Below are 14,775 nucleotides of genomic sequence, written 5' to 3'. Positions count from 1 at the left end.
ATGTCACACTGTGGTGTCACAGGTGACTAGGACTTTTGAAGTTGCATTGGCTGGTCTGAATAGGATTATTTGCACTAAGTGTGTGCTGGTTAGCACTAAATTATACAGCTGCAAAACTAGTCTGAAGAAAGACTTTTGAACAACTGTGATTCAGAGTCATCTCATGCAATCAATCATTAAATAACAGACACAAAGTATTATTAATATTATAGCCGACCAAAACAGCAGCCCTTTATAAAGTCATTAACTCACTGTTGCTTACAGAATTCCTTCCTCAGTAAGGACACTATTATAGCACAACATTCAGTTTATGATTGACTATCAGATATACACTTATTTATTTAGATTTGCTGTCTGGGGTATGTTGTAATATCCCAGTAAAGACCACTAGGCAGTGAATAATTGGGACATATTTATATCAAATACTTACACTGACTATGTGTTGGATGTTTAGTTGATAGGCTGCTGCAATGTGAGATGAAGTTATCAGGGAAGGCCCTCAGGGGTGGGTGGGATAAGACAGTAGGTGAATTAGGGGAGTGAAGAATGTGGTTTGATATAGCAATGTTTGAAAGGATTCCAATGGACATAATACTGGCATTATGGGTGGCTGGGCAGTAGCTCATGCACAGAATTTAGGTTTTTCCTATTTTTGAAGTAGTGGCACTGAGAGTATTTCTAGTGGTTAGTGGTAGTGGTCAAGGATGGACCAGTTGAATGGCACTGAACATAGTTTTTGATGGGTTACATAGAGAATTAATTTAGATTTGGTATGATTTAGTGCATGAGGCTAGATGGCAATGGTCAGGAGGTCTTGTTGCAGTTGCACTTTTATATTTTTGCAAGAGAAGACAAGTTTACAGGTGATCAAATATTCTGCATAGAATAACATAGGGAGGGAGTAGTTGACTGAAGGCAGGTTATCGATATGCAGGGATAAATGCAAAGGAAAGAGTACTGAGGCATCAGATACTCCTTTGAGTAGGGGTTATTTGGAAGAGGTGGACGGCCCTATTGTAACTGAGAATGTGCCATCTGATAAGAAGATATTGAATCCCTAGCAGACTTTATTGCTAATGGCATGAGTCAGAAGAGTAATTTGGAGGATATGATGGATGACAGAATGCTTTATGAAAATAACTCCTGTTAAGTGCTCTGTCAATCAGAATTGAGATATCATCAGTTAAGGTACAGAGGGATGTCACAGAGCTTCAATTTGCCCATGTTAGTGTCTGGAAAGCAGACTTTGGTTTAAGATGAAATTTGAAAGTTGGTGTAGACTAGTTCTTCCTGTATTTTCTTAAGAGTTGGGAGATGGATATGAGTCTGTGGTTTGAACAGGAGTCTGGCTTGTTTTTGGCATGGATTTATTTAGGGATTTTTTTCATTTTATATGGATGGTATCATGACATAGGAAAATGTTACAACTGTGCTTAAGAGGCTGGATTATATATATTCAAGTCAGTCCTTAACAAACTGTAGTTGGTTATAAGTTTTCTAATCTGCATGATTGCCATCAAGGACTTTGTTGAGGATAGCCTCAATTTCTACTGTTTTTAGTACATTGAATTACCTCCTCCCAGGAGAATTATCTGTGGAAGAGTGTTTGGACAAATGGGAGGAGGGTGCAGGAGCTAGACAAATTTTTTGAGGAAGTCTTCTGCTGTGATAAGGCCATTACAGGTGGTTCAGGAGTTGTTGGGTGGTTGTTTTTTTTTCTTTCTTGCTTCCTATTATGATTCAGTTTATATGAATTCCAGAATGTGCTTTTATTTTAATCTGAGGAGAGAGAGGTGATAAACTCAGAGATATATAGCTTGTGTGTTAATGCTCTTTTTTGCATGGTTTTGTAAGGTTAGGGACCTCTCCTTGGCTTCTACTCTGCAGGCGTCCTTTCTTGTTTTCCAGGCTTCATCTCTGAGTTGAAACAGAGACCTTAATTTGTTGGATAGCCGTCTACTCATGTTAGATTTATTAAGATGTGGGATCAGTTGGAAGATTTGGTTTTGGACTGATATTAGTAGTAGCAGGTTTTGTAAAGGGATCAGCCACCCCAGGGACAAAGTGTTGGAGGACATGATTGAGAGATACTGATTGATAATGCAATAGTAATATTCATTTCTGTACCAGTGTTCATGAATACAGGTACAAAAATTAATTTTGGCATTACTTTTCTGGAGGAAACTGCAGTTGTGAAGTGCTTTTGTATGTTATAAGTTGCAGTAAGTTGCTTGCTACAAATATAGCAAGTTGCTTACTACAGTTTAAAATAGCAGAGCTATCTCTTTTCTTTTTGATTCTCTTCAAGTTGGAGTTGAGTGGAGGGGCATTAGCTGGTTCCTGAGGTTAGGTAAGCCAGTCAAACTGCAACAGACATTGATTTACTTTTTGCAACTTATATTTTTGGGGCATCAGCTCAGGGAATGGCACAAGACACTAAATGAGACAGCTACAGCTCTGGATATTAATGTAATAGACCAGTATTGTGGTTGCTATTTGGGGTCATTAAAGGAGATGGCTGAATACAGTCCATTTGAACTACAACTTTCTGAAGTCTTAACAATAATTTGGGGCATTAGGTTGAAAGGCAGTCTTCCTTGGGTTAGGTTTTATGTAGTCTACCTACTAACTGATGAACCACATGAAATAAGAACTAAATGACCAAAAAAGTGTAAAAACCAACCAAGCAGCTACAGCACGGACTGTTTAATGTAAGCGCTTTCGGTTAAGGATATTCCTCCACCTTCTTCAGACATATACAATTCAACAAACCACAGCACCACTTTTTATACACAATGAGTAAACTAATTAAAAGCAATTAAATAATTAATTGTTGTAAATACCTCATTACCTACAACACAATTAGTTAAAGAGCTAATACCTTTAACCACACACTGAATATTTTAAAACTGTGTATATAGTGATATCATTGACTAAACAGTGTTCTCTTATGGTATTAACAAATGTTAAAATTAATGAAATAGTACAAACTAAAAATAGTAATAAAGTGAAATAAAATTAATTCATTTCAAATTCTACTACTATCAACCCTCCATAATGCATGTACGTATTTTCTTGTTATATGACCATTCAATACAATTGATTAATCCTACATTTTATATATGGGAAGCTCGATGACTTTATAAGTTCATCCATAAATATTAATTATAATAGTGCAACCAACAATAACAATAAATGTAATAATAAACATAAGAATAAAATTAAAGAAAAATGCATCATAAAAATTCATAATTATAGACCACAAATAGAGGCTGTTATTATTATTAATAGCATAATTATAATTAAGAGGAACAAAATGTTTATTGAGTTAATCTGTCTAATTCTCAATTAATTCAAAAAATCATGAAAAAAGTTGTCACAATAAATACATGATAAACATGATAACAACCTCATCTCTTCAATGCTTTTAATTTCAGGATGCATTTTATAGATGCATACTCATTCAACCCTGGGGGTAAATGGGCAAGTGTTCTAATTTGCCATAGAACTTCCTGTTCTTCAAGCCATAGTTGCCATGGACCTCCCCTAATGCATGTTTTTACCTGTTGTATGACAGAAAATAGAAAAGAGTGATCAGAATGTTCACAGATGTGCCTGGCAAGAGCATTGGTCATGTCCTTCCTCCCTATAGCATAAAGATGTTCATAAACTTTTTTTCATAAAGGGAAGGGAATTTGATGGTAGTAACAACATAAGTGAAGAAGGGAGAGTAAGGAGGCATATGTAATGAAAAGGTACGTGTTCACATTTAGGGATGTAGTTTATCCTGGTTTTGAGCAAGCACAGAGCCAGATTTTAGCTATGAAGTCTTTTAAAGTGGTTTTAAAAGATGGGAGGGAGGGTATAGACCTGATGGATACAGGTGCAGGTAATGAGTTCCAGGTCTTAGCAACCTTGTATGAGTACAGACAATACCTAGCAGATTTGCTAAGTTTGTAGACAGACAGGAGGTTTTGGTCACTGGACTGCAATGACCAACTGGGAACATAGTTGTGTAGAATGTTTTTTAGTACTGGACAGGCAGATGGATGTTGGATAATTTTATAGGTAGTAACAAACTGTGTGCATGTTAGTTTATGAGGTAGTTCTAAAAAATCAAGCTTTTTAGTGCTGTACAGTGGGGGGTCTGAAAGGGGTATTTGCTGCAAATTTAACAGCTTTGTTGTAGCATTGTTCAAGTTTTAATCTTTGTAAGGGTGGGAGAGCAATAAAAAAGTGTGGGAAGGAGATAAGTAGTGGCAGATGTAGTTTTAGTTGCATCGGTGGGAAAGGCTTAGGCTCTGTAAAGCATCCCTATATTTTTTTTTCTTATGCAGGCTTGTATATGCAGGTCGAATTAAGATCATCATCCACTATCAGCCCTAATAATTTGTTATGAGAAGTGACTTCAATAGCTGTATTATCAAGAAAGGACTTTAAATTTTGCTTTTTCATTAGAAAGGGATTTGGGGGGAAAAGTAGCATTTTCGTCTTTTTTGGGTTGAGTAAGAGTTGTGAGTTATGAGGTCATGTTTTAGTGGCTGTTAAAGCTTCCTGACTAATTGTTTGGAGGTATACCATGTTGTCAGATGTGCAAATGAGAGCAGAATCATCTGCATATTGTATTAGGGTGGCCTGTTGTGTGGATGCATAGAGGGTGTTGGTGAAAATGTTAAAGAGGAGGGGACCAAGGATAGCTTGCTGTGGTACACTAGTGGTGATTGGAAGTTAAGGAGAGAGAGTGGAGTGCCATTTTACTGACCAATACCTATTGGTCAGACAGCTTTTGAACTACAGAAGGGTGGGCTGAGAGAGACCTAGTGACGACATTTGAAGTAGAAGTTTGCTGTGACAAACTGTATCAAATGCTTTAGACAAGTCCAGAAATAAGGAAAAGACGAGTTTGCCTTTATCTCTAGCTTTATTGACAGTATCTTTATAGGTTAGAAGGGCAGTGCTAGTACTATTGGAAGGATAGAAGCCATGTTGTATAAGGGATTTGAGGGAGTTCTTCCTGCAGGAGATAGTTTAGCAATTGTTTTTGAATACATTTTTCAAGTATTTTGGTGAGAGGAGATATTATTCTAACGTTATTAATGTCTTTTGAATTTCCCCCTTTGTGCAGAAGGATAATGTGTGATTTTTTTTCCACAAAGAGAGTTTATGGGATTCATGGACTGACCTATTTAAAAGTTCTGAGACAGAATAGGCAATGCTGTTGGCTGCTTTTTTAGGTACTGACTTGAAAGATTATCATCTGAAGAAGATCATGATTTAAGTTTAAGAGTAGTTTTATGTAGGATGTGGACACAGATTTGAAGGTGAAAGTGGATGTGGTGATACATGCTGTTGGCAGGGTTAGGATTAGATGTTGTGGAATCCGTAGTTAAAGATGCTCCAAAACCAGATTAAATTATATCCCTAAATGTGAACAACTACCTTTTCATCGTTAGACCTCCTTACTCTCCCTTCTTCACTTACTTCCTTATTGCTAATTCTCTTCCCTGATGTTCTCTCTAAATACCATTGTTAGAATCTCCTTGTGTTCTGACTGAAGAGTGCTTCTCAAACAATCTGGAAATATAGCACTAATAAGTATATTTTTGGCACTTTAACTTTTCAGTCTTAATTTTTGCTTGACTGAATTATTTCTATATTTGCTGGCATTGTTTTCTGTTTTCTGTTGGTCTGTTCTGAAACTGGTTTTGTGTTGTTATAGTTGATGGCTTTGCAGTTGCCCACCCCTACTGTAACTTTTATCTGGGACACTCCTCCCAGTCTAGTGTTCATTCTACCTAATAGAGAGAACATCTGAGAAGGCCAACCCACTTAGGTTCTTAACCTTGAATTATCTTCTGCTCCTCCTTTCTCCCTTTGCATTTTACTAAAAAAAACTCCTTGTTTTCTGACTGAGTGTGCTTCTCAGCTGACAAGTGTATTTTTGGCACTTTTTAAATGTTCAGAGTTGAATAAAACAACAATTGAATTCAGTTCAGAATACATTTTGAATAAATTGCATTTATTTAAACTGTATTTGCTTTAATACTGCTACACACTCAAGTGCACTAGCTTGCACTGCACTTGAATTGTTTTTAGTAGTTTCAGCTGTTTCAGAAAAAAATGCTAAGCTTGTTTCTTTCTTTTCCTGTAACTAGTCAAGCCTAGATACAGATTTGCTGCATCCAGGACTGTTGGTAATCTTCTGAGCCCCGCAAGCCTTTCTGTGTTGGAGGGAAGCCATCTAGCTTATCAGTGGGAGTAGTAAGCACTAGGTAGCCTATCTACCACAAGAGGATTGGTTTCTGGCCCATAAATTGTAGTTTATTGGCCATTTGTGCAGTTTTTCCATCTCTTTCAACTTTCGGGTTTAAAAGCCCATGTTTGCGCTTGTTTCTTGCCTTTCTTCTAACTAGTCTAGTCCAGATACAGATTTGCTGTATCCAGAACTGTATATAAACTTCTAAACCCCCCAAACTTTCTGTGTTGGAGGGGAAGCCTTCTAGCTTACCAGTGGGAGTGGTAAGTACTAGGTAGACTGTTCTAGGTTTCTGGCCCAGAAATTGCAGCTTATTGGTCATTTGGGCAGTTTTTCTATCTCTTTCAACTTTATGGTTTAAAAACCCACATTTGTGCTTGTTTCCCGCCTTCCCTGTAACTAGTCTATTCCAGATACAAATTTGCTGTATCCAGGACTGAAGCAACAAAATCAATCCAGAAACCAAGAACAGTCACACTGGTGAGAAAAGAGTCCAGAGTTGAGTGCTGCTCAGAACATAAATTTATTACTTAAAAAACTCATAAAACAGCAATAGAGGTTAAGCACTTTCATCTTCTGGTAATTGGATTTCATCAGAACAGCACTCATCCCTGTATCCAGGACTGTTTGTAAGCTTCTGAGTGGTGCCAAAGTCTGCTCTTCAATTTTTCCCTTAGATCTGCCAGTTCTCTCCTCTCCTGCACTTTTACTATTAGTTTAGCACTTTACCAGACTTTGTGTAGCAATTATTGTAGCACATAAAAGTGCTACCAGCACTAAACATTCTACAATTTAACAGCTCCAGTACTTATTATTAATGCCCACCCCTCCAGGCATGTCTAAATGTCAGTTCCCTGTGCTTTCTCCTATTAACCTGGTGAACTTGGGCACCCTGAGGCAATGTAGCATCTGCTTCATGTACACTGACGACCCTCTCCTCTTACCTCCCAACACTTAGACTTGCAAGAGATGCACTTATATGTCCAAACTGGAAGCCAAGTACTCTCCAGCCAAGACCGGAATAGCTGGTCAAGAGGAGAAGGTCAACACTTGCACCACACCACATGGAACACATAGCCCTCCAGAACACATACCAGCACTGCCTTCACATAAAAACACAAACCACAAACCCACCTTTGTAGAGGCTCTCAATAAAAATCTACTCAAACAGCAGAGACCTCGAAGGCAGAAATGCACTCGACCACCACAGCATGCCCAACACACTAGTCATAGGTGACTTGATAGTGAGGCACACTGATGTCCCACTCACTAGGTTGAATAAGGAGAAGGTAACAGTCACCTGCCTGTCAGGTGCACAAGATCCCCCACATAACGCACGCACTCAGGTCCCTCAACAACAGGTACAAATATGACTCTGTCATTGTACATGTGTATGTGAATGACCTGAGATGTACCTCCCTGGACTACATGAAAAGAGACATGGAGGAGCTCTTGGATTATGTAGCCTAGGCAGGTATGACCCTAGCCCTGAGCAGCATCCTACCATCACCCAGAATGATACCACAGTACAAGCAGAAAATGACTTATTTCAACAATTGGCTAAGTTTCTGGTGTCATTCTAAGGGGATCCAGTATCTGTCTGCCAGGGATGGCATGATTGACAGACCTCGATGCTTTGCCAGAGATGGCCTGCATCTGTCACCACTGAGCTTCTGGATAGTGACCAAGGCTCTTGCCACCCCTATAGTGCCTTTTATGGTGGTGTTCGAAAGACCAAATTACCACTGTAATAGCTACAAACAAATGCAATCTGAGGGTCATGCTGCTCAATGCTAGAAGTCTAAATCTCAAAATGCACTTGCTCAAAGCACGCCTTAAAATGGAGAACATCAACATTTGTGCTGCAACACAGACCTGGCTCAAGGCAGCAGAAAACACTCCTGCACAACTAGGCTATAACTCATTCCACACCTTTCGGCCCCAGAACTTGGACCGAAGCTCCAAAGGCAGTGGTGTTTCCATATTCATAAAGTATGCACACACCTCCAGACTGGTAGCCCAACATAATGCAGCTGAGATACTTCAGGTGCAGCTATAATTGGGTAAGACAGTGATTCAGGTCATAGCCTGCAATAAGTCCCCAACCATGTTCCAAGACTCACACTTCATGTTCGTAAGCATCCTAGAGAATATTAGGGTCCAATCTAACACTGTCATACTGGGCGACTTTAACCACCCCTCCATTAACTGGGAAAACTACTCATGTACCAATATACTTGCTCACCATTTCCTGGAATTCATTAATTCCAATGCCCTGGACCAGCTCGTTCTTACCCCCACTAGAGGTAGCAACATCCCTGACTTGGTCATTACTAACATGAATAAACCAAAAAGAAAGCACTATTGTTGTGAGTCCCCAAACCAAGTCTATTCTTAATGGTGAATGCTTTGTATACTAATTGTTTTTAACAAAATGTTCATTTATTGGGGTATGATTAACCAAACATAGATCAGTTCACATTATATAAATACTTCACATTTGTCTTTTAAGTTTATTCTGATGAAGTCAACTGGATTGACGAAAGCACTTAATTTCTGTGGATTTCTGTGTTAATAAACTGTGGTTTGGGGACTCGCAACAATAGTGGTTTCTTTTTGGTTTATTTGTGATTTCTTTGAGCACTATTGCACCTCCTCTTTATTGGTTCATTACTAACATGGGCGACCATTGCTCTACAGCAATAGTCAACTCCTCCCTGGTTAGATCGGACCACAAACTAATTGCCTTTGAAATCCACATACAGCCCCCACACACACATAAAGGTAACCACCATGAAAACGAAAAAACAGTGGAACTGCAAAAGTTACAACTGGTAAAACAAACAAAAGTGCAGAGCAAACGGAGTGGAGACCCAAAAACCAGTTAATTTGACAGTTTTGTTCAAACCACTAGAACATAAAACTCCACAAACATAAACGTGTTCACTTATAGCAATGCGTTTTCGTCTTTTACAAATAGACTTCATCAGATGACCAGTGAATCATGTGTTTCTCATATTTATATCAAATTAGTTTCATTAAAACCAATAAGAATACTTTCTCTCCATTTAAAACAACCAATAAATGTAAATGAATTTAAAATCTGAAGTCCATTGTTAAAAGTACAACCACCTTATTTTCATTTAACCAAACTTTTAGCAATGGCAATATTAAAATATGAATATTTCCATATAAATACCATGTTAAAACATATTATTTAAAATCATTTTCTTATGTATGTGTAATTAAAATACCATGACTTTGAATTAAAAAACACGTTGAAATATATCATTTACTCCATTACAAAAAAATTGTAAAAAATACATAGGGAGTACAAGAATATGTTGCCATCTGGTGGTTATTTCAAAAAATTACATCCTTGGAATCAAAGCTTAGCTGGTCTCAATTTTAATAAAGGCAGTATTGAAACATAGTCATTCAAACCGGGGTAATTTCCTGCCTCAAGGGTCACTTGCCACCATAACTCCCTATATTCTATTTTTTCTTCCCATGGGCCTCCCCAAATATTGTACTTGACTTGTTCCAATACTAAAAAAACAAATTTAGAATTCAGACATACTTTTGAGTGTTTAGACAAGGCATTAGTGTACTTACCCACTGTTATGTCGTACATATGTTCGTAAATCCTTCTTTTTAACCTCCTTTCAGTTTTTCCTATGTAGAAGGATCTGCAAACTAAACAGGTGGCTAAATAAACTATTCCCTTTGATTCACAATTGTAATAATCATAACTAGTAATCCATCTCTTTCTACTTTCCAAGTAATATCTGTCCGTGTTCATGATATAGTTACATTGGGTACAATGTCCACATTTATATGTACCCACCTTGTTTTTATTATTATTATTCCCCTGGTGTTTATTCTCTAGAATAGTTCTAATACTTTGTGAATTTCTATATATTACCTTATGTGGAATTCTAGTTATGTTTTCCAAGTCTGTAAGAGAAATAAATCTCTCCCACTCTCTTAAAAACATTTTTTTGATATTGTTATTTATTGCATTGTATTCCAAAACCAATACTCTTTGATAGTCGTCTCCAGTGTTTTCCTTACTTGACTGTCTCCCTTTATTTTGTTCACTATTTTTTTGGATAGGTTTAAATTTATTAGTTCTACCTTTTTCTACTTCCTCTCTTATATCTCTAATAAATGTAGAGGGGTAACCTCTTTCAAGAAACATTCTTTCCAATAAATCACATTCGTCTGCAAAATTTGTATCTGCACCAGTTATACGGCACCCCCTCACAAACTGTCCCTTAACTATATTTTTCTTACAATGTAATGGATGTGCACTGCTGTAATGTAGAAAGGAATTACAAAAAGTATCTTTTCTGAATATCTTTGTTTCAAATTTCTTATCTACCATGTATACCCCTATGTCCAGATATTGCAAATTTTTGTTGGAAATCTTATGTGTGAATTTCAAGAAATTTATAGTATTATTTAAATATACCATAAACTTTTCAAATGTTTCTCTTCCTCTTATCCAAAAAATAACTATATCGTCCAAAAATCTGCGATATAATGTCCAGCAATTTTTAAATTCAGTATTTAGAATGTATTTTTCTTCCCACTTAGCCAGGACCAAGTTGGCATATGTTGGAGTGCAAGCTGCTCCCATGGCCACCCCTTGAATCTGCTAAAAAAATTCACCATTAAAGTATAGAAAATTATTTTTCAAAACCATATCCATTAGCCATGTGTTTATTAATTTTTCATTTTGCGTTAAACCTTGGTCTTCATAAACTATTTCTTCAAACATTTCCATACCTTTATTATATGGTATGGACGAAAATAAATCTACAATATCTATGGTTATAAATAATAACTTATCATGATATAAATCATTAGATATTTCTTTCAGAAGATCACAAGAATCTTTTAGTATGAAATTTCTTCCTACCCATAAACTTTTTAGGTTGGTGTCTATATATTTGGCTAACGAATGAGTTTTTGATCCCTCTGCAGATACAATGGGTCTAAAAGGTGGGTCACTTTCACATTTATGTATCTTTGGGATACCAAATATTGAGGGAATTCTTGGTTTATCCACTTTTAAATACATATATGTGTTATAATCTATAAGCTCATCTTGTAGCATATCCCATAGTCCTGTATCAATTTTGTGGTAAGCAATGTTCACTTCATTTTTTGACACACTGGAATATCTCATATCATCCCACAGTATCATGTTCATCTTACTCTCATATTGAATATTATCCATTATTACCACCCCACCACCTTTATCGGGTTTCATCACCCTGATGTTAGGATTTTTCTTCATTTCATTCAAACATTCTTTCTCTTTCTTACTTAAGTTAACCTTGTATTTAATATTACCTTGTTTTTTCCTCACCTCTTTCTCCATAACTTTTTCCAAGTTTTTTAACTGAGGGTGTAATGGTGGATTATAGGTGGTTTTACGTTTTAATTCCGAGTTTTTATTTTTAACTGTTTTTGCTGTAGGAAACATGATACTTAGGTTCACCTTCCTTAAAAACATTTTGATATCAAGCAAAGATTTGGCTGTGTCTCCCTTTTTGTAAGGGATATATTTCAAACCCTTGGAAAATAATTCAAAGTGTCCTTTCTCTATATTAATACTACTAAAATTGTAAATAGAAAACTTATTATATGTGTTCTTAATTCCATCCACTAATATCTCATTATTATGCCCTGTGGTGAGGTGGGTATCTCTTAAAATCTCCCCCTCCCCTCCCCCCCATTGAAAATTTGACTGTTGGGGTCCCTGTTTATTCATTAGCCTTTCTGACCTCCGTAAGGGTGGAAAGGCTTGATCATAAGCCAGGTCCCCTTTTCCTGATAATAAGCTTCATTCCCCCTTTCTCAGAATTCGTTGTTTCATAATTCTGTCTGTTTTCGTTAGTTTGTTTATAATGTCCATGTGAGGGCTTGGGGTAACTAGTCTTACTATCATATTCCTTAATGTCCCTTTCTAGTTTCTTCATTTTTCTATTCACCAATTAATCACATTTAAAGTCTATTTCTTTTCTAATATTAAAATACTTAATTTTTTCTTCCTGAATATTAAAAATTAAATCTTCTTTGATACACTGGTCTAATTCTTCTATGTCATTCTGTATTAAATCTTGACATCTAACATTTTCTCTGATGATAAGTATCAATACATCCAAACCACACTTATTAAAAACCTCAATAAGTTCTTTATGGAAAACAGAACCTTGAATAACATTATTAGGGAACTTCCAGACACGTAGTCCCTTTGGAACTATTTCCCTAGATATGCATTCTTTTAAATATTCATTTTCTATAATCAATGACCTATATTTATACATCAATTTAGATAATTTATCCAACTTTGTACAATATGAATCATTGATGGCTGGTTGTTTAGTACCATTACCATCCATTTTAAAACTATATTTAGTCTTTAACCTGTCCTTTGTTTCTTTAACATTGGTATTTTTCACAGTACCTGTAACTATAGGCATGTCCAAAGGTGACCTCTGAATCAGTTCAATACTTGAACTTTTTATAGCCTCATTTCCTTTTTCCACTATTTGAAAAATGTTTGGTGTAAGTGCGGCATTAAAAGTTCCCCCATCGTTTTCGGCTGGGTCACCGGCGTCTTTCAAACCGCCCATAAGCTCCCTTCGCCTAGCACCACTTCGATCTTTCTGTCTCACAAACAAACAATAGTGCTTTCTTTTTGGTTTATTTGTGATTTCTTTGAGCACTATTGCACCACCTCTTTATTGGTTCATTACTAACACGGGCAACCATTGCTCTACACCAATAATCAACTCCTCCCTGGTTAGATCGGACCACAAACTAATTGTCTTTGAAATCCACATACACCTCACACACACACACACACACACACACACACACACACACACACACACACACACACATAAAGGTAACCACCATGAAAAACTTCTCCAAAGCTAACTTTGGGCTCCTAAAAACAGAGGTGGCTAACTTCAAGACACCCATGCAAATGGAGAATAGTTGCATGACCACCGAATCATACACCAATGCACTGTATGAACACGTACACAAATGCATGGATCTCACCATACTCAATAGAACCAAGACACTCTCCTCCAAAATAAGAAAGCCAATCTGGTGGTCTCCTGCCATAAACAAACTCTACAACAAAAGGAGGAAACTGATGCAAAATAAGGTGAAGTCCCAAGACTGGAAAAACTCCGTTATTAGCCTCAACAAAAAGTTGAGATCCCTCATCAAATCCTCTAAAGCTAGCTATGAAAACAGAAATGCAGCAGACAGTAAAGACAATCACAATGCCTTCTATAGTTATGAAAAGAATCTCCATGGCAATACCCAGATTTGCTCTGAGCTACTGCACAATGGTACCTCCTATACTGAGCCAACAGATATTGACAATATACTGGCTGACAAATTCAGTGCCAACTTTACCCCCCCCCCCCAAAGGACCAATCACAATACCAGTAGATTACCAGGCACCCAGTATTACTTCTGCACAGGTTAAAACAGCACTGTCCAAGGCCAGGAATACAGCTTCTATGGGACCTGACAATATCCCTGGCTGTGTTACACATAAACTACAGAGTAAACTGGCACCTCACCTGTGTGCCCCGTTCAATCACAGCCTCACCTTAGGCTTTGTCCCTACCGAATGGTGCACTGCTACAGTCATCCCTCAACACAAAGCAACTACAGACCCTGGGAACTATCACCCTATTAGCCTGATGAGTCTAATATGCAAAGCTATGGAACACATCATCATGGACCTAATAAACAAGGATATAGGGAATCTCCAAACTCTGGATCCTACACAGTTTGGTTTTGTGAAGGGTAGATCATGCCTGCTCAACTTGGTTGACTTCTTTGAGTCAGTCACCAGATCAAGGCAAGATGATTCATACAGCCTACCTTGATTTGGCCAAGGCCTTTGATACCATTCCCCACTCAGGAATCATAGAAAAACACTCGTCTACTCGTCACTCATTAGACCCATTATAGAGTACAATGTCCCTTTTGGTATGTACCTCACAAGACATCTACAACAACTGGAAAAGCCACAGAAATACCTCACAAAGAGGATTACTGGCCTCAGAGAGATGCCCTATGCAGACCGTCTCAAAAAACTGAAGCTTTACTCCATTGCATATCGCCTATTCAGAGGCGATCTCTGCCTAACACACAAAGCTATGTCAAACCCAGAGCTTTTAGACATGCTCCACTTAAAGAAATCCCAATCCCTGTGAGCTACATGCTGTAGGAACCTAAACCTCGTCACCACAATAAACAGAACATGCTGGAGGGATAGATTCCTGTCCCAGAGACTTCCCATACTCTGGAACAAACTACCTATCTATATCACTGCAAAACGATACAGGAAAAAAGTGAACAAACAAAATCCAGACCCTCGAAGCCAGTAAGGACTTGAAGTTTAACGCTCTTTATTTGAAGAACAACGTTTTCGCCACTGCTATGCGGAAGCTTCCTCAGAGAAATAAACAATTCAT

This window comes from Protopterus annectens, chromosome 7.part1, assembly GCF_019279795.1.
Source record: "Protopterus annectens isolate FY-2018-M chromosome 7.part1, PAN1.0, whole genome shotgun sequence".
Taxonomy (NCBI): Eukaryota; Metazoa; Chordata; order Ceratodontiformes; family Protopteridae; genus Protopterus; species Protopterus annectens.
Note: the sequence above shows the minus strand (reverse complement) of the source record.